The sequence below is a fragment of the Sus scrofa genome, chromosome 17 (assembly GCF_054392235.1).
Source record: "Sus scrofa isolate SSC_HxYL_T2T_F1_AM1 chromosome 17, Sscrofa_HxYL_maternal_Yorkshire_Landrace_v2.0, whole genome shotgun sequence".
NCBI lineage: Eukaryota > Metazoa > Chordata > Mammalia > Artiodactyla > Suidae > Sus > Sus scrofa.
In genome coordinates, this window is record NC_139399.1 from 67,175,104 (window position 1) to 67,195,439 (window position 20,336).

General features: G+C 52.3%; 1 long non-coding RNA gene across 5 annotated transcripts in view; it reads left to right on the forward strand.

Annotated features, from left to right (window-relative positions):
- Nucleotides 1-1,684: 1,684 nt before the first annotated feature.
- LOC110257416 (uncharacterized) overlaps nt 1,685-20,336 on the forward strand; it is a 94,830-nt gene continuing 76,178 nt past the window's right edge. For 3 of the 5 annotated variants that reach the window (XR_014831973.1, XR_014831970.1, XR_014831972.1), the window contains exons 1-2: nt 1,936-2,102; nt 9,715-9,980. This is a non-coding gene — a long non-coding RNA (uncharacterized LOC110257416). Of the gene's footprint in view, nt 2,103-9,714; nt 9,981-12,617; nt 14,792-20,336 lie in introns of those variants that run through there. The other 2 variants (XR_002339979.2, XR_014831971.1) reach the window with 2 other exon arrangements.

Consider the following 20,336-nt stretch of genomic DNA (forward strand, 5'->3'; position numbering starts at 1 on the left):
ATTTCTGGCTGCGTATTCCCTAAGTTATTATGGGTATAAAAGTCACTGTCTCTCACAAGGAAGTGGAAGGGACTGATGTGCCAGCAGGATGGTGTCCGGTTCAGAGAAGCCATTATTTATTGTGCACCTGTTCTCTACGTCAGCTCCTCTAGGTGGATGGGTTCACAGCCAAGCCACGGTACACAGAGAGATTTTAAATTGTGTTCTGAAGCCCAACTCATATTCCTTAGAGCTATAACTACGGTTTTTAAATGCATAGGCACTGTTTGGCTTTGTGCCAAGATGATATCTCATAGAGAAATTCATTCCTTGTGCTAACACTCAGAAGGTACCTAACTGTCAAATGCATAATAAACCAAAAAAAAAAGTGTAAAAGTTTGCTCTGACTTGTGGGTTTTTCTCACTGGTGTGATATGCGCGGGTACACGGCAGCTTTTCATGGACCTCTGGAGAGGACGGAAAGGCCTTATAGTTGAGAAGGTAGATTCATCTAAAGTCCATTATGGAGCAAGATGAGGAAGGGGCTGCTTGAATATTAAGGAAGAAGTGGGATTGGAGACCCATCCAGGGAAGATGAAACATTCAGGGTACTTGGGAAGAGATAAATTCGGGCAGAGTGTAAACTCCTCCTGGCCGCATCTTTGTCACCTTCTCCTGGCCCCAGCCTTGTCTTCTTCACGGCGACAAAGAGCTTCCTCTGCTGGCCCCTCGAGGATGGAATTGTTGGGCAGGATCCCCAGGAAAGGGTGGTTATAACCAACAACCCACAGTGGACCTTAGAGCCTTTCCGATGGGTATTTTATTTCGCTTTGCTGCTCACGGCTCTTGAGAAGCAGTAGCCAGAAGTGACCACATTTTGCTTGGCCTCCACTATCAATTCCGGTGTTTTTAAGCTTTCAGGACTTACAAGACACCTGGGGGAACTGGGGTGCTCTCCCCCCTCCACCTCTCGAGTCAAGAATTGGAGACCATGAGAGGCAGAGAAGGGGAGGGACAAAGAAAAACCCAGCGAAGTTGCCAAGAGAAGTCCGGTGTTCTGGCTGGGTCTGGTCACATCTAATGTGAGAAAACCCAAGAGCCTCTTAGGGCTTTTTGTTTGTTTTGTTTTTTATGGCCACACCGGAGGCATATGGAAGTGCCTAGGCCAGGGAGGGGATCTGAGCCACAGCTGTGGCAATGCCAGATTCTTTCACCTACTTCACCGAGCCGGGGATTGAACCCGCACCTCCACAGTGACCCCAGCCGCTGCAGTGGGATTCTTAACCCACTGTGCCGTAGCGGGAACCCCAGGGAGCCGCTGGTTTTAATGAAACTCATTGTAGAGAATCCTGACGTTGATGGACGGATGGAGTCAGGTGCTAACTTCTTCTGCGGCCGTGAAGGGACAGGTGGAGCCGGTAGCGCGCATGGGAGGCGCGCGTCCCCGACGCTCAGCCCTTCATGCTGCTGCGCATCCCGAGGGAAGAAGGAGGAGGGCAGAGGAGCCCCAGCCTGGCTGGCGCCTCTGGGATCTGGGAACAGAAGGGGAGCCCTGGGAGCTGTGAGTAGGGCCGGCCACAGGCTTGCAGAGCTCAGTGCAGAAAACAAATGCCGAACTCCTGGTGAGGCCCTCTGTCATCAGTGGTTAAACCCATTACACCTGTAACCTGCCCTCACTAATCTAAGTCGTTTCCATTGCTGCTACAGAAAACTTGCTTGTCCTCCAAGGGGCATGTAGCCTGAACAATGAGCTGTTTGCCCAAGTTGTTGTCCAGGACCTTGGAACCAGCTGTGTCCAGTTGAAGCTGAGCCGGTTAAGAGTGGATAGGACCCCTAACCTTCCAACGGGGCATGCGCAAGTGTCCGCTCGGGGTCCTTTTGACGTCAGAGGGCTGGAAACCACCCTGGGATCACATGCAGCGCCTCTATTTAACACGCAGAGGCTCTGGGGCGGTTACGCCTGCGCAGAGTGGCCATCACGGCCCCTTTCCCCAATCACCTTTCCCCGCGCTTCGCACGCTCCAGACCGCCTTCTTCCTTATCCTGTAAATGCCCCAGGCCCCTTGCCCTCCAGGGTGGGGCACGTCTGAGATGTTTCTCTTGGTTCTTCGTTTGGCTGCCTGGTGAGTAAATCCTTTTCTTGCTGCGTCTTAGTGCTTCGGCTTGTTGTGCGTGGGGCAAAACCAACCTGGTTTGGGGACACGGGTTCAAGAGGGTTGAGAATTTCAAGATGGCAACAGTGGAGCACCAAACAAGCTCGGGGGCCCGTCTCAGCAGGGAGCCCCATAACCTGCCCAGGCTGCAGACCCTGGAAGCCCAGCAGAAGGGGCTGGAGTCTTGGCTTTGCCATCAACTCCCCGGACCCCCACACCCAGAGGAACCAGCCTTAAACTGAGCCTCAGTTTCCTCGTTTGTAAAATGGATGTGATCATTCTGGCTCTGCCTACCTCACAGCTTTATCAGAGACCGGATCCGGAGAGAGGCAGTGTCGGTAGAAAACTCTTTTTAATCCTAAACCCATACAAGGCAAAGATACAGTCTCCAACTTTTCAAAGTTGTCCCTGAACGAGTCACCAGCTCCTATTTTTACTGAAAAGTTTCTCACGGAAGCACATCTCTGAATGTTCCTCAGATTAATAGAATTTGACTTATAGAAATTGTCAGAATTGTCAGTTATCCCCCCTGGAAGACAAGCATTCTCTAAATCCCTAAATCCTTTTATGCGAATTCTTAAGTATCTCAAAGCTTAAGCAAATCAAAGTTACCAGTCATTCAGACCATTATAAACCCACTTGGGACCTTCCGTCACTGAATATGTGATTTCTTTTCTCTTCGCTGGCAGGAATGCTCAGAATTCTTGAGATCCGAGTGGTATTTAGTGCAGGGAAATTGTAAGAATTCGTAACTGTGGGGGGCCAGAATGAATGAACGCCACCACCTTTCTGCCAGGCGTGTCTCATTAATCCTTCGAGCATTTCAGAACGACGCACTGAGTGAATGACAAGAGGTGGGTGAGGAACGGAAGAGGCAGAGAGATCAAGCATTCATGACAGGGAGAGAATCCCGTGGGACCGCGGAGGTCGTGTATCGAACACGAGCCTGCCGCCTCCCCATCTGCCTCTTCCCTCTCCTTTCCTCCCGCCTTTGTTTGAACAGACCTCCACCAGGAAGCTGCTTTTCGTCCATTCCTATCTATCGACACGGTCGCCAAGAACCACTGGCATCAAGCCTGGCGCCCAGCATTGGCTCGACCTCCAACACCATCTGTGAGGGGGTGGGAGGGAGGGTGGCACCATCAGCAGAAACATCAGTCCTTTCTCTAGCGCTTCCTGAGAGGTTTTTTGCATCAAAAGGTCTTGCCTCCTCCTCTGCGGTGATTGCATAGCAAATGTCCCCTTTGGCTGTCCTGGTGTTAGATGTACCTCGGTCCCAGAAAGCAGGTGGAAGTGGAGAAAACCTACCTGGACACAGAGATAAGCAGCTAAGGCACTTCCCCGAAATGGAAGGTGCTCCATAGATGCTTATAATGCAATACAGTGAAGCGAGGGGGACGGACCCAGTCTGGGGTGGGCAAGATGAGTAGGAGTAAGGCAACCTGGGCTGTGGAGGAGGGGCACCCCAAGAAAGAGGCAGAGCCTGGGCGGAGGTGAGATGCTGTGCCAGTGGAGGGCCAGGAAGCTGGACTGTGCTAGCATCAGCTGTGCATCAGGTGTGGTGGGAGAGAGCAGAAGAGGACAGAAAGCCAGAGGGATGAGGAATTCCTGACCACCTCCATGACCCAAGGAACCAAAGCCAATGCTGTGACCCTTGAACCATCTCAGCCTGCCAGCTCCTTGTCCAAAACATGAGATTCAAAGAGGGCTGAGCTGTCTATGTCGAGACACATTTCTGTCTGGCTGTTTTCAGACACGCCCCAAAGCTACACCTCCCCACGTGCTTCTGGCACCATCTCCCGGCAAAGAGGGTCCACCATCACCCAGAGCTGTTACTATGCCTCCTTCTACCTGGACCAGGAACCTCCCATTCTTCATCTCGCCGTGTCTGGGTGTGGCACACCCAGCAGACGTTAATCGAGGATGTGTCAGATGAATAAATACACATGGGTCCTACAGAGCAGGGAGTAGCAAAGCTTTCCTGCAAAGGACCAGAGAGTAAATACCTCTGGTTTTATGGGTCACACAGTGTTGAAGCTGTTCTGCTGTTGTAACTTGAAGTTAACCCTAGACGGTCTGTATAGGAATGGGCTCAGCCATGTCCCAATAAAACTTCATTTGCCAAAACACTGGGCAAGATTTGACCAGAGGGCTGCAGCTTGCCAACTCCTGCTATGGAGAGCTCCAGGAGCTGTGACACTTCCATGTCCTTGTCCATCTGAAACATCTTTATTTTGGAACTTATAAATGATAGTTTAGCTGGGGATAGAATTGTAGGCTGACAGCTGTCTTCTCTCTGTTGTTTGACGAGGTCATTTCATTCTCCCCTGATGTGGTTTTTGCTGGTGGAAAATCTCTAAAGATAGACTGAGCTTCTTGTGTAGGTAATTTGTCTTTGCTCTCTGGTGCGTTAGAATGTTTTCTCTTTATCTTTGACAGTCTGTGGTTTCAGTAGCAAGTGTCCACATGGGTTTTTTTCCCCCTCCAGTTTGTATCAGTTACCGCTTGGTATAACTTTTCAATCTGAAGATCCCCATCCCCAACTCGTATTTTAAGAGGTTTCTGGAAGACCTTTTGCTCTCCCCTCCAATACTGCTGCTCTGCCATTCTCTCTCTGGAGGACCTTTTAAATGAATTTCAAGTGCGTATCTTCTCCATTTCTTCTTGCCTGCATGTTATATGTCTGTCTTTTTTCTGTCTGTCTTTGTCTTTAGTATTTAAAATCCAGGCCTGTCCATAGAAGACTATTTTAGGTTATTCCAGGAGGAAGATTTCCCATAAAGCTTTATTCCTATTAGTCAAGCCACAGATGTTTCTAGGGGCTTCTCTTGCAAGGTACTAGGAGGAGGAGTTCAAAACATGCATTAACGTCTCACATTTATTCAAAGCATTGCCCCCTTTTAAAATCTTCAATATGATTCCCTGATAGAGGTTCCCTCATTGTCCTCATCTTACAGATTATCTAGAAACCCGAGCCCCAGAGGGGTAACTAGCCTACAGTCATGTGGCCAGTCCTTGGTCCTCATCTGCATGTGTAGGGCTCACTCACGTTGGGATATAATCCATCACCAGCAAGGCCCAGTGAGGATGAAGGCTCGTGATACCTTTATGAGGATTTTTTCTAAATGAAAGTATTTGCCAAGTGCTACTCTTATATAACTAAAACAACAACAACAACAACAAAAAAAAAAAACCCTAAAACTACAAAAATGTCTATGTAGGGAAATCTTGTCCCCATTCTGGTCCCTGCCCACCTGGTCTAGGTAAGTAGTCAGTTTCAGTACTTTGTGGTCTACCCTCCCACGGTCTCATTGGGAGAACATGTGCAAATCCAAGCACATAGACTTCCTTCCCTTTACTCTCTTACTTGAAAGCGTACAATGCTGTGATTTTTTTTTTCTGACACCACTTTTGACACCAAATGTGTGGTTTATGCTGATACCAAGTATGTGTCATTTTCCCCACCAGCTCCCCAATCCTGTGATGCCAGCTGAGTGTCAATTCAATTCCGACATTATCTACCTGGAGTGAGCATCAGATCCCACAAGTCAAGGGCTCAGTCCCACAAGACAGCTCCCATTTTAGCTGCCAGAACAAGCTGGGTCCCTGGGTGACTACACATTTGGGTGTTCTCAAAACCCTTGCTCCCCATCAGATTTGAGAATTCACTAGAGTGACTCAGAGGAAAGCACTCTCTTTGTGACTACAGGTTTTTCTTTTCTTTTTTTTTTTTTTTTTTAACAAAGACTACAGCTCAGGAACAGCCAGATGGAAGAGAAGCACAGAACAGGTTATTGGGGGAGGGAGTGGCAGGGTGGCACGGAGCTCCCACCACCCTCCCAGCATGTCAGTGTATTCACCAACCCAGATGCTCCCAAGCTCCATGATGGTTTTAGTGAGGTTTCATTATGTAGGCCAATGGACTGAATCACTGGCAACTGATGGTTGAATCCAATCTCTAACCCCTCTATCCTCCCTGGGGTTCATGGGGTGAGGCTGGAAATCCCAGCACTAATCATGGCTTCCTCTTCCTGGCATCAGCCCCCACCCTGAAGATGTCTAGGTTTCCCCCGCCCCCCGCCATGAGTCATCAGTATATATAAAAGATTGGAAATTCCAAAAGTTTTAGGAGCTCAGTGCCAGAAACTTGGCATAAAGACCAAATATTTAATTTTTATAATGTGATAAACCGACAGTTTTTTGTTCCTTTTTTGGCTAAATATTCTGGGAAAGGAGTGCACCATGGTTTCTTCAGCTGGTACCACCGATGGCCGATTGGGTTGCTTTCAATATTTTGTTATGACAAATAATGCTGTCATGAGTCACCCACAGCAGTCATTTCGGACATGTGTACCTCGTTCCTAGAGGTGAGCTTGGTGTGGTAAAGGGTGGATACTTCAGTACCTCGGGTAGAGACGGACACATTGGAGGAAGGTGTTGTTATCACCACTGTAGGTGAGGTATTGATCCGAGGACCCGCAAGACAAAGCAGTTGCCCCAAACAGCACAACTAATAAGGAGGCAGCAAGGACACAACTGCTCGGGAGCTCAGAGGCGATGGGCTGAGGTGCGCAGGGCTGTCCAGCTTTCTGAGCTGGAACATGAGGGGACACCAGTCGAGCGAGGCCTGCCACAGAAGCAAGTGGGAGCCATTGCAGGCTGTGGAACATCTCTCCTACCCCAGGGTGGTCCATGGGGTGATCGATTCCCTTTTGGAATTTTTAGGAGGAGGAGGAGGGCAGCGGGAGCCACTAAAAACAGAATACGCTTGTTTCTTCTTCTCGGGTGGTGAACCCTCTCCCTGAGACGTCTTTTGGGGTGGACTCATTTGGTTGGTTGTCAGGGACAGCAGCCATCTGCAAAAACACCAGGCCCCCATCCCATGATTACAGCTGCTGCGTCTTTTTACCAAGACGAGGATCTTTCCCTCATTGAGGAGGCAAAAGACGAGGTCCGTATCCATGTGTGCCAGTCGTTTTGGGGGTGTCTATAAAGCCCATTCTTTTTTGGCTGCAACCATGGCATAGGGAAGTTCCAGGGGCATGGATCGAATCCAAGTTGTAGCTGCAACCTACACCACAGCTGCAGCAACGCTGGATCCTTAACTCACTGCACCATAGTGGGAACTCCCTACAGCCCATTCTTTAAAAACTGAACCCCCAACCATCTGGGTAGATCTCTAGATCTCTGTGGCCATTTATAGGGCATGACCCTACTGCTCCGGCCATGTCTGATTGGACCAGGGCTGGAGCCCGAACAAACTGTCCACCAGGAGTTTAGAGGTGGGATGGTCTGAGAAAGCCGGATGGACACTGGGGTGAGGGAGCTGGAGTTGATGTAACAGCTCAGGAAGGGGCCTCCTTTTCTGCCCTAGACATAGAGCATTGAAGAAAGCCCATCTTTAGAGGCAGCAGGAAGAGCAAGGAAGCCGAGACCCCAGAAGAGAAGAGCGAACACGAAGCCTGGTTCTTGGTGACCCTTTGTCTCTGGGTCATGTTCTTGTGGGGACTGGCTGTCCTTACACTTGGATTTTGTGCAGTAAAACCTTTTCCTCTCAGCAGAATCCCTCCAGTTCCTGAAGCCCATGGAATGGGATCAAAAGTCTGATGTGGGCTCCCTCCTCTAACTTACCCAAGAGAACTCAGGAATGACCCGCTCTTATTCCCTCCAGTCCAAGGGCAAAGAGAGATCTTTGGTCCAGTCGCTCCTGGGAAGTCCTGCATCCACTGGATTTGGGCAACCTGGTTATCCATTCAGGGCTAGGGGGATACAATGCAAGGACTGGCCTGGGCTCTGGTACCCCCTCAGCTCGTGGACCAAAGGAAGCTTGGATGGAGGAAATGGGAGGCGGGTGGCTAAACCCACAGGGACCAATTTCAGGTGCCCATACCCCACGGGCATCGATTAAGACATCGTGCCTGCCTTGAATTAAGTGCTTCGGAGAGAAGCCATGGTTTTCATCAGTTCTGGCCTGCCAATGTGGAATGTGTCTTGACAGGTGTATTCAGAGACTTTTCCAGACGTGTCTCTCCTAGCAGTTCTCACCAGGGAAGACCCAGATATATATATATTTGTCTTTTGTGGGCCTTACCTGTGGCATATGGAGGTTCCCAGGCTAGGGGTCTAGTCGGAGCTGTAGCCGCTGGCCTACACCAGAGCCATAACAACGCCAGATCTGAGCCGCATCTGTGACCTACACCACAGCTCACAGCAATGCCAGATCCTTAACCCACTAAGCGAGGCCAGGGATCAAACCCACAACCTCATGGTTCCCAGTCGGATTTGTTTTCTGCTGCGCCACGACAGGAATTCCCCAGTGACATATTTCTTTCTCTCCATACCCTGGGACCCAAGAAAGGGCCTAAGGTTTTAGTTGAGGGAAAGAGAAAATTGCAAAGGAAAATAAGCATTCCTTTTAGGGAAAGTTTTAGAGGAGACAGACTGCCGCTCAAATTGCAGTTAACGGTGAGCCTCTGTGATTGTGCGTGTGTGTCAGTGTCACATCATTACAGGAACACCCAGGAAACCATCCTCAGCCACCACCTCCCAGTCGTACCCAGGGTCAGAGGGTCTGGAGTTTCAAAAGTTGAACCTTTTGTGTCTTAAATACTCCTGCCCCTTAGTCACCTGGATCAAACACCAGGGGAATCCTTTTCCAAGTAATTAATTGATTTTCCTGGCCTCAAGGAGCCCTCATTACAGCTACAGATTAGACATAAGGAAACATCGGTGTGAATTAGAATTGCTATCAAATCGTCTTCAAAGTTGTTTGATGACAGAGGGACTGGTAATGGCTCAGGAGCTTTAAACATGGTCCTACCTTAGAAGTGGGGCAGGATGAGTGCTGGAGATTTTGGCCTTTTCTCTTGATTTATGTAAACATTAAGTCAGTATTTAAAAAGAAAAAGAAAAAGCCAGTTCCCAGGAACCTGCTATTTGCCAGGTACTCTTAGATAAAGTGAGTGTAAATCTTTCGTGGGGCTGTGTTTGATCTGGGCTTTTCTCATCTACACCCTCCTCTTTCAAAGAATTTTTTATTTAACTGTCGTTGATTTACAATGTTGTGTGAGTTCCAGGCGTGCAGATTCTTTTCGGTTGTGGGTTATTACACGGTGCGGCCTGCCGTTCCCTGTGCGGTACCGTCCATCCTCTGTTGTTTATCTATCACAACCGCATCTCAGCCGCTCCTTATGCCTCAGCCACACGAGGCTCCTTGTGGCTTCCTGAATTCCCGTCACCCTGGTGACCTTCTCCACACCCACCGTGCTGTCATCCACACGGTGCTATCTCGGAAGAGAGCCGCAAGGAGGCACGATTCTGTGACCGAAAAGTCTTGAGTCCTTTACTCGGATTTCCCAGATGCTGGGAGGCGGGGGGACCCTGAAGATCAGCAACCTGTGGGCATCCTCTGCGCCCCTGCAGCCGCTCACGCCCCCACGAGCCGAGAGCTTCGGGCCTCGGCACCCCCGTCCACCTCCCAGGGGGCCCGGGAGCCAGAGAGGGAGGTGAAGGTCAAGGTTGGGGACCTTGTGCATTCATGAGTAGCTCATCATTTTGGCTTCTCGCCTCTCCCTTCCATCAGCCTCCTGTGCGAGGGTGAAGCGGCCATCTGCTGTGTTCACCCCCACGGTCGCAGTACTCAGAGCAGCGCGTGGCACGCTTGGCCCTCGGACACGCCCCCGAGCCCCGGGACGAGCAGAGGGACAAGGCATACTGGGCGGTCCCTGCTTGGAGGGCTCACCATCCAGCGGAAAAGCGAGCCAGCCGACGAGTGCGACCAGCCCAGGAGTTGGGTGACCTGCAGGACGCCCTGAGAGCAAGGACCACGGTCTCTCCAGGACACGCAAGGTACCGTGGGGTGTCTTCCGCCGTCTCCACGAGGGTCACCGCACCCATCAGCCTGCAGCCTGTTTCCTGACTCAGAGCAGTGCCAGTTGTCCCCTTAGGAGCAATTAGCCTCCCAAGTTCTCACTTCTTCCCTCTGTAAAGCGAATACACTTTCCCAGAGCTGGCTGCAGATTTTTGCAGGCCCCGGTCACTGTCATTTTTGGTGGCCTTGAGCCCCAGCATGTTGAATACATGCAAGTACATGCACGCCTACACAGACAATTTGAAGGGGGCTGTAAAATTCTCTGAAAGGTTTACTAGTGTTCCTTGGATGCATATGTGGGATTGGGCTCAGGAAAAGTGGAAAGACCACTATACGAACTTACCATCGTTAGTGTTTTGGATTTGATTAAGAAATTACTCCTTTGGTTCCAGTGTATTCAGCTCAACTTCAGTCATAGCTACTGACAGTTGCACGTGACTAGTTGATAGAATGCTATGTTTTGAAGGCGTTTAATGAGACATTTATCAATTTTATTTTGCAAGGGTTTATTTGTACTTTGGAGCCAGGAGATTTCATTTTTTGGTAGCCCTTGAATGCAGGCCCTGAGAAGTTTCCTCAACCAATGGCTTGTTTCTCCAAGGACATGCCGTGGGAATGAAATGGCTCTAGGTTGCCAGTCTGGTTTGTTGTTGTTGTTGTTTTGCCAGTAGGGTTCTTGATGATCAGGGGTCCAAGTTTTGCCTAAATTCAAACGATCTGTCTTGAGACAGAGCAAAATGCTTGAAGTTTGGCTAGCTTCTGTTAATAGGTCATTGGCTGCTGCTTTGTAACAGAGCCTCTCAAAATTTAGTGGCTTGAAAAAAATAACTGTCATTTTCCTGACAAATCCGTGGGTCATTTGAGTGGTTTCGCTGGCCAGCCTTGGCTGCTGTCTGTAGGTTTGCTTATGATGTGCCATCTGCCAGTGGCTTGGCTTGGGACTGGCTAGGCTAGCTTGGACTTGGCTGACCTGGTTCTGCTCCGTGTGGTCACTCGTCTTCCAGCAGGCTGACCTCCTGCTGGAGGCAGGGATATGAGAGAGAGAGAGAGGCTGCCTGGGGCCCTCGGCCCCTCCCCACGCTGCTAGTGGAAGCAAGATCCAAGGTTCAAGGGCATGGTAATGAACCCCGAGTCTCGGTACCAGGGGCCACAAAATCCCACTGCCATGGGAGTGGGTACAGAAGGAGGTGGAGAATGGGGTTTCTGGTTGCGTATTTCTCACAGCTGGACGGCCACGCCATTCACGTTTGTGTATTTCAAGGAAATGTCTAGCCCTAGCAGGAAAGAGTGCTTCACCGTGTCGGTATCCTGCCCATCCCATGTGATGCAGTCTGTGTTGCCTTGACCTCATGTCAAAAGGCAGAGCTACCAAACGTGCATTTGCTGAGATGATCTCTCCCAGCCCCGAGCTGGGTGGTGACCACATGCGTGTGTTGGTTGCAGCATCTTGTCAGAGGCCTCCGTCCCTTGGGCTCTGGGTCCCTGCCTCTGCTGTGAACTGGCTGTCTGACCCTGAGCCAGTGAATTAACCCCAGGACCCCTGCTGCTTTGCATACTGGAGGTGGGAAGCCCGCTGGCTCAGAGGGTTGCTGTGTGGACTCAGGTAATTTATGCTGAGGGCTTGGCATGCTGCTGGATACCTTGAATGTCCTTAGTATATGTGGCCATTACTGCTGTTCTCGGTGGCTCTCTGGAGCCCCGCGCCGAGTATGCACTCGGGGTAGTCTATTGAATGAATGATTTGAGACCTGCTCTTCCAAGAGCAGAGCAGTGGAGCACATGCGAGGAAAAGGAAGCAAAAGGAAGCTTGGCCAGGCTCTTGGGGTCTCTTGAGGAGTAACCCGGCTCCCTGATCCACTGTCATGTGTCAAACGCCTGGACACAGGGCTAACAGGTGAATAACAATCATAACTATAATAATAATAGCGAAGAATGGGGAGGGGACTTTTTCTCAAACTTCGAAGTGTTTCTTTCCTCTTAGAGCAGTAAAACCATGATGACAGCGGAGGCTAACGTCATATTATTGGGGAGGTTCCAAGCTCTTTGCAAACCAGGCGTGGGTGAGGGGTTGGGCAGAGCCCCTCTCCTGATGGACAGATGGGGCCTGACTGCTGCAGGAGGCGGGGGCATGGGTGGGAGAGGATTAAAATGTTCTCAGGGAAAGGAATGGGCTGGGAATGGCCCCTCTGCAGGCACCGGTGACATCTGAAATGGGCCACTTTGGCTCACAGGAATCTTCTGGGCATGGGCAGTTCTGGGCCCAGATGGTGGGAAAATCCTCAGAAAACTTTGGGATTGGGGTCCCTGCAGCTGGGCAGCAGCTGCGGGGCTGGAATTGGAGCCAGTCGCAAGTGGCACCCACCTGCTCCAGTTACCACATTTTTCCCAACCTCGTCCGGAGGCCCCGTCGTCTCTCACTTCAGAGTAGCAGGAAATGTGGAAGGTGCTGGAAGGGAGCTGTTTGAGAGGCTTAGGGCGAAGGGCCTCCAGCCTGGAAGCCTCCCGGAGGCTCAGGGTTAATTCCCCAAAAGGCCCGGAACGGCAGGATTTTGCGCTGTTCCTCACTCATGCCCCAGTTAAAGCATCCTCTGACGTCACGCCTTCTGCACCTGCAGAATCGTGTGGTCCACACTGGGTAATGTGGACTCCCTGAATTTAGAGTTTGTAACTGGTCTGCCAGAGAACGGATTGGACCGTCCCTTCGAATTCGCAGTGAAGGAACCGATTAAGAGCGTGATCCTGACGGCCTGGGACATGCGTCGCCTGCTTACAGGAACCAGCTCCATGCCCTTGCAGACCCTCTGTTCCTGTGTCATAAATTAATACGGGGATTACCGATGGTGCTTCTCCAGGTTGACCAGAAGTCTGGTGGGCGCCATTCTCTTGGTTTGGGTTGTGCTCGGGGTTGCACCTGAGGTCGCTAAATACAGCTGCTCCCTCTAGGATGCATGTGGAACATTCGTCCACAACGAAGCTGGGAAGCAATTAAGGGCTCAGGCCGGGGGGCAGGTGGCGGGGGTTTAGCCCCAGTTATGCCATTTGCCACCCAGATTGGTTCTTCAATCTCAGTGAGCATCAGTTTTTCCACCTGTAAAATGGGGGTTGGGGGCGAGCAGGGGCAGAGGGGAGAGGCGTACCACCTGACAGGTCAGCAGCAATGTGCCAGGTTTGTGAAAGGGCCCACCTTGGGGGCAGAGCCTCCAGCCATCCAAGGCCGGCAGCTGCTGGAAAGACCCCAAGGAGGAGCCCCCCAGCGAGCCCCTCCTGCAGTCCTGACTCACGGAAACTTTTAAGATCATAAGTGGCTTAAGTGGTGTAAGCAAAATCCTGCTACTAAGAAGAGCAGTGACCTGCAGGGGACCCGCCGAGGGTGAAATGAGTCAATGCCCTGAAAGCGATTGGGACAGTCTTGGCATGTGGGAGGAGAGGGCCAAGTTTGCCCAGTGTGCGACACAAAAGAGCAGGCAGAATGCCCGGGCTTTCTTGGGGGCTGGGGGCATCGGGGTAGGGTTGCCAGACCAAGCAACCTAAAACGTGGGAGACCTGGTTCAACCTGAACTTCAGATAAACCGTACACACGATTTTCGGAGAAGCCCCTGCTGGGACGCGCTGTGCTGCGCGGTTCCTCGCGGTTCATCTGCAGCGCAACTGGGCTGCGTGTCCTGGACATCGTCGGGGAATCTGAGTCGGAGGGGATTGCGTGGCTCCCATTCCAGCAGATGGTTGTCTCTGGCGGGCTCAGCCCTCTAGGCCCTAATTGGAAAACAAAACAAAGCAGCAGTTTTTGAGCGGAAAACCGACTTTGGCAATTAGCAAACCTGACAGCAAGACGGAGGAATGACCATTTGGGGCGCTTCCTGGCAGAGGTGTTAGCGGGAATGCTCCATCTGTAAACAGTCCGACAAAATGAGCGAAGGACTTGCAAATGTTCAGACCCCAGACTTTGATCACAAAGGGATTCATCACGATGTGACATAAAATAGCAGAATTCCTGGGGTGGGGGGAGAACCTGTTGCTTAAATGCTGATAATCTGAAATGTTCAGAAGCGAGAAGTTTGAAACCAGCTTTGTCCAAAGTGTGGCACTCCTGCCAGCAACTCGGGGATAGGGGCTCCAGAAGTGCTTAGGGTCCGACTGGCCGCTGTGGCCAGGGAAACGCTGGTGTGTGGTTTCAGCCATGGGTGCCAGGCTCCCCGATGCCAAGGCTGCTGCGAGTGTTTTACTGGGTCCTGGAATATAGGGCCGGGGGTGACAGCAGCCTGGATCAGCCAAGGCTGGAGTCCACAGCCCAGTATTTGGGGAACTGGTGGGCGGTGGACTCCGCATGATGTTCACGTGTGAGGACGAGTTTGGGGCAGGGCGGTTTCCTAAAGGACAGAGACAAGGCAGGAGGGTTCTGGGCGGTCCCCTCACCTCCCCCCACCCCCTGCCCGGTGGACTTGAGCCGCCGTCTCACCAGACTGTGAATCCACACAGCTGCGGCCCCTAGGACCAGGGACGCAGGGCCAGGACAGGGTCCCTTGCCGCCTTTCTGCCCCAAGCCCGGCAGTTCAGGGCCAGCTTCCCCACTCGTGAGCGCAGTGCTGGGGCCACGAGACTTCCAGGGCCCTTCGATGCTGTTGCCATTTCTTTTAAAGTCAGAAGAAAAAGGAGGAGGGCTGGGGGGAGAGCGGGAGAGGGAGTTGGGGTGAGCAGATGCAAACTATTACACAGAGGGCGGGTAAACAGCAGGGTCCCACTGCACAGCACGGGGAACTCTAGTCAATATCCTGAGATAAACCCTAACGCAGAAGAGTATAAAAAGGGGTGTGTGTGTGTATGAATCTATATATATCGGAATGTGTGATATCATGTATATATGTGTCTGGATCACTTTGCTGTACAGGAGAAATAACACAATTCTGTAAACCAACTACACGTCAATTAAAAAGAAAAAAGGACATTATAATAATATCTAATAGCAGATCTGGCCTGGATTACATTCGTCCTTGTGCCAGTGCTGCCGTAAAGTATACTTTCCGATGCTTTTCATAGAGAAGGCAAAAGTGCGCGGGTCCACAAAAACCACCCCGTGGTCCCAGGCGGTTTCAGCACCTCATCAGCGAGGCCTTTCTCTGCAGATGGGTTTTCTCCTAGAACTTTGAGGAAGAGAAGGAGGTCAGTGTTCTGCTGGAAGATGAGTGGTCCTGCATCTACACAACTTGTGGGGACCCCCCCCCCGCCCCCCCACCGCCAGAGATTCGGCCTGCGCAGATGGGGGCAGAAGCACAGGGCAGTGTTAACCCACTGCTATCAAACGCTGAGGTGTGGGGTGCGGCCTCGGGCGTCTCAGCTCCTTCACCAGCCTGAGTGCTCTGGACTGGACGCCTGGCCCTCCACCGCCAGGTGACCATGGCAAGTCCTTTGACCTCTGCCTACTTTGGTTTTCCCGTCTATAAAGTGGGGACAGCAAGGACACTTTTCTCACTATGGAATGGTTGTGAGGACCAGGCGAGCTGGTGCTTATCAATGCTTAGAAGGGGGTGTGCCAGGCACATGTCATCAATGAGAATAAGAAGAAGGAGGGGCCAAGAGGGAGGGTCTGTGTCCCCTAACCCTTCACCACGCAGCCCAGCTCACGTCGCACGACAAGTCCCCTCAGGCCACGCTAAGCCTCCTCCAGGACGCGATGGGGGTTCCTGGAAGGCGCACCGTGTCAGACGAGGCGTCCCTGAGTGCTTGTCTTTGCAGGGTGTGTGCGTTAGAAGAATGGCAAGGAGGCAGGGTGCCACCTCCCAGGGCATTAGGATTCATCTCAGGGGGCACCATTCTGTGTCCACAGAACAACTGCACCCAGCCTGCCGAGGCTGTGGTGTCTGCCAGGCCCTGCTGGGGAAATGGATGTTGATGAAAAGAGTCTTCCAGCCCGTCCTTCAAACGGCTCAGAATCGCACGTGAGCCAAAGGGCCTGATGGGAACAAATCCAGACCCAATTGGGTGCCAGGCTCTGGACGTGGCCGCGGGGTTCTGAGGCTGGTCCTTGCCTTCTAGAAACTGGTCCTGTGGGTAGAGGCATCCAAGCTCTAAGAGACATAAACAGGGGGAGCCCGGGGTGGTAAGCGTTCTGGAGGCAGCATGCAGGATGCACGCAAAGCCTCCAGGCCCACAGCCCGATGGCCGTGGTGCAAATCCTGGCTCCGTGACTTAGGGCAACTTACTCAATCTCTCTGTGGTTTCTGTGAGGGTTAAATGAGAGAGTACACCCCAGTGTTTGGAAAACGGGCACAAGTTCCCTGTTATTTTTCAGCCTTGGGATTGTGGGAAGGCATTGGGAAGGCTTCCTGGAGGAGGCAGCCCCTAAAAGGAAGCCTCAAAGGATGGAATGGTGTGCCAGGGGGAGAAGATTTCAGGCATTGGGAAAGCCCAGGGTGCAAGGTGACAGAGGTGGGAGGGGCTGCTGGCTGGCAGGAAAAGTCTGCTCAGGAGGGATTTATGGCTGTGACATGCACCCTCTCTGCCCTCCTTTATGCCATGAGACTAAGCTCTTGGGAGATGAGAAGCCACATTCAGGAGAGCCCAGTTGTCCCAGTTGAGGCCATCTGAGGCCAATGACAGCCACCCGACAGTCAGCTAGCCCCCAAACACGTGAGAGAGCCCAGCCAAGACCAGCAGAGCCATCCATCTAAACTGCAGAGAACCTCACAAGGGTGAGTGAGGCTGGAAGAGCCACTGGCTGATCCATAGACGCATGAACAATAATAGGTGTCTGTTATTTTAAGCATTTGAGTTTGGGGCTTGTTTGTTATGCAGCAAGGGCTAGCTGATGTATAGTAAATAGACCAAGGCTTAGAAAGAAGAATCAACTTGCCCAAAGTCACAAGACTGGTGGGTGTCAGGTCCAGAGTATAGACCCTGAGTCCAATGGAGTCAGTCCCCATAAAAACATAACCAGAGTCAGCAGGAGGTTTGTTTCAATAACCTAAACAACTTCGTGGAGGAATAAACATCACGTCTTGACTGCCTATGGCCTGGAATCTCTCCAGTGGCCCTCGGCTCCCAGGCGGAGCAGCAAGAGAACATCCCAGCGTGTTTGTAGCTCAGACTCTGTTCCTTAGCACCTCGTGGGGACTCCTGGCTCTTGGAAATGAACATATTGGGCTGCATTGAGGCAAGAGGAACACGACAGAGACAATGATTCCAAAAAGCTCTAATTGGTAACAGCAAAACCAATTTGGTGCAACACATAGCTGGAGGACCTCATGGTTCTGGAAGGCACAGCTCAGGGAGCATGAATGCTCTTCCCTGGCTGCATGGCCAATGGTATGGAGGTTCCGCCCAGCAAAGGGGGTGGGCGAGTCCTGGCCTGGACCCAGTGTCACCTTCAGGACTTTCTTGAGTCTGGCTTTCCTATAGATCACCTGGGTGCTTACCTATGAGGCAGAGATGCCAGAGAACACTGTTCTGGAGCGATGGAGAGGCCTGGACAAAAGTGGCAAAGAGGTCAAGGGCATGGACTTCAAGTCAGGTTTGATCCGGCCTCTGAGCTGCTGGCACTTACATCTTCAGAGTCTCTTTCTCCTCGTCATAAAAGACAGACAATAATAACACTTGACCGTGAGAAGCAGAGGAGAGAGATGATGGCTAGAGGCCACATTGGCCTTTCCGCTTCAAGGCTCCCTCCTCCCTAGCACCTAGCAAGGTACTTGTTGCGCATTAGGCTCTGGATTAGTCTGCTAGAAAAAATAGTGTAGCCATTCACTGAACACCTCTTAGGTGTCAAGTGCTTTATGTATTGTATCTGTTAGGGTTCTCCAGGGAGTAAGTGTATAAAAAGATACATATATATCTTATATAAAGGAGTTCCCATCGTGGCTCAGTTGTTCACAAATACAACTAGTATCCATAAGGATGGGGGTTTAATCCCTGGCCTTGCTCAGTGGGTTAAGGATCCAGTGTTGTCATGAGCTGCGGTGTAGGTCACAGATACAGCTCGGATCTGGCATGGTTGTGGCTGTGACCGGTAGGTACAGCTCTGATCCAACCCCTAGCCTGGGAACCTCCTTATGCTGTGGGTGCAGCCCTAAAAAGACAAAAGACAAATAAATATATGTATATGTATATAAAATAAAGATATGCTATATATGTATTTATTATATAGACGAGGGGAGAAATGGAGCTAGGACCTGCACTCTGATGGGTAAGAAGGAGGTAACCAAGCCGAAAAGGTGGGGAGCATCAGCAGATGCAAGAGCAGGTGCAAAGGCCCTGTGGTCAGGGAGGCAGGGGCGTGTAAGAGAGACGAGTTGAGGGACATGTGACAGGCAGATCAGCAAAGGCTGGCCCTCACAGGTCTTGGAGGCCAAGGTGAGGGATGATCGGAGGGCACAGAGGAGAGCGTGACGTCATGGTGGAGGGGAAGCCCAAGGGATGGAAGGGAGGCAGGGGAGACAGGTGACCTCAGCGAGGACTGGGGCAGTGGGCCAGGCCACTTCCACACCTTGGTGCTGTCTCTGCAGAGCTGCCTTAGAAATGATGTGTTTTGTAGCCACTGACACTGGAGGCAGGCCCGGGGACCCCAGGACAGGGTCCTCTCTGCCTCCTGCACCAGGCTCCCTAGCCACCCTCACCCCAGCCCTTGGCCAGCCTTTTCTAAGGGGCAAGAAAGCCTTTGCTTTCCTTTGCTGGTCAAGAAAGCTGTGCCTTTAAAAAGTAACTTCCAAGTAACCGCCCCCCCCAACCTGTTGCTTGAAGGCTGATGGAGGCCAGATGCGGGGCAGGGCTGAAGGGTGACAGGTTCAGAGGTGGTTGCAGAGCAGAGTCTCTCCTGACGGAGTCGGAGTTCAATGGCAAAGCCACAGCCCAAAGAGAAAGGCTCCTTGCTGTGCGCTGCCCCGAGCAGACAGAGTCAGAGACAGAGGGACCCACAGACTCGGCCCTGTCCTCCTGCTGCTCCCTGGGCTTTTGGGAAGGGACGTGGGGTGACGACTTGCTAGTGTCCCAGCTGGCGCTGAGGCTGCTTCCGGCCTTGCTCTCTGTGCACGGGCCAACAGGCCTGCTCGGGGCTGTGACATGGGGGTGCCGGGCGTGGCTCTGATGGGCAGGACAGTCAGAGGTCAGCGAATTGCGGCCAAGCCTGGCCCCTGTTTCTATAAGGCCTGCAAGCTGGCAGTGTTTTTAACACTTGCACATGGTTGATTGAATGAAAAAGCTTGGTGACATGAAATTCACACTTCAGTGTCCACAAAGGAAGTCTTATTGCAATATGGCCACGCCCATTCTTTTCTGGATTTTACTCCAAGCTGCTCCCCAACTTCCTCTGCGGAGGCCCTCACAGAATCTAGAGTATTTACTCTCTGGCCTTTTATAGACACAGTTTGCGGACGCCTGGTTGGAGCTGGTTGTGCAACCCCGCTGCCCTGAGCAACCCCCCTGCCTCCCAGGCACCTCTGGGGCCTCTCCCAATCCATCCACAGAGGCTGACAGCTGGGCCGTCTGGGGTGTGCCAGACCCCCGTGCCAGCCTGCAAGGGGTCCCTTCTCATGATGGCTCCCGGGCACCATCTTTACATCCCGCCCCTGGTCCTCCTGCTGCTCCTTCAGCCGCCTGTGCGCTTCCTCTGGCCTCAGAGTCTTAGCTCGCTCTGTTCCCCATGTCCCCACCACCCACACAAGCTCAGCTGATCCCTCGCCTCCTCGGATCTTGGGGGAAGGGTCAGCAGCACCTCCTCGGCTCCTAGGTTAGGTGGGAACCCGGTTCCCGGCTGCCAGGGCTCTGAACGTCTTGCGGTGCAGCCCACCGAGCTCCCTCAACTATTTGCAGTTAAGGCCTCATCACCTGCTGCGCTCACTGTGCTGTCCAGCGTGGGGTCCTGCTGTCCTCAGGGCTGAATGGGGGGCTCCTGGCAGGACCCTGAAAAGGTGATCAACAGAGTTCCCACGGCTGCTGTACCAAGTGACCGCAGACTGGGACGGGGCTGGGAGGGGGCTGAAACGGCAGAGATGTGTCCTCTCCCGCTCTGGGGGCAGAGGTCCCAAACACATGTGACCACAGGGCCACGTTCCCTGCAGAGGCGCCAGGGGCGGCTCCTTCCTGCTGCTTCCAGCTCCTGGTGGCCCAGGTGCTCCTTGGCCGGTGGCTGCATCCCTGCCATCTCTGCCTCCATCATCACGGGGCCACCTCCTCTTGCTTCCCTCCTTCTGTCTCACTCACGGGAGGACCCTTGTTGTGGGTGGCGAGTCCTCCTGGGTGTCATCTCGTCTCCAGACCCTTCATCACATCAACAAAGACTTTTTCCAAGTAAGGCCCATTCGCAGGTTCCCGGGCTTAGGACCTGATCTCTTTGGGGCCATCTCGTA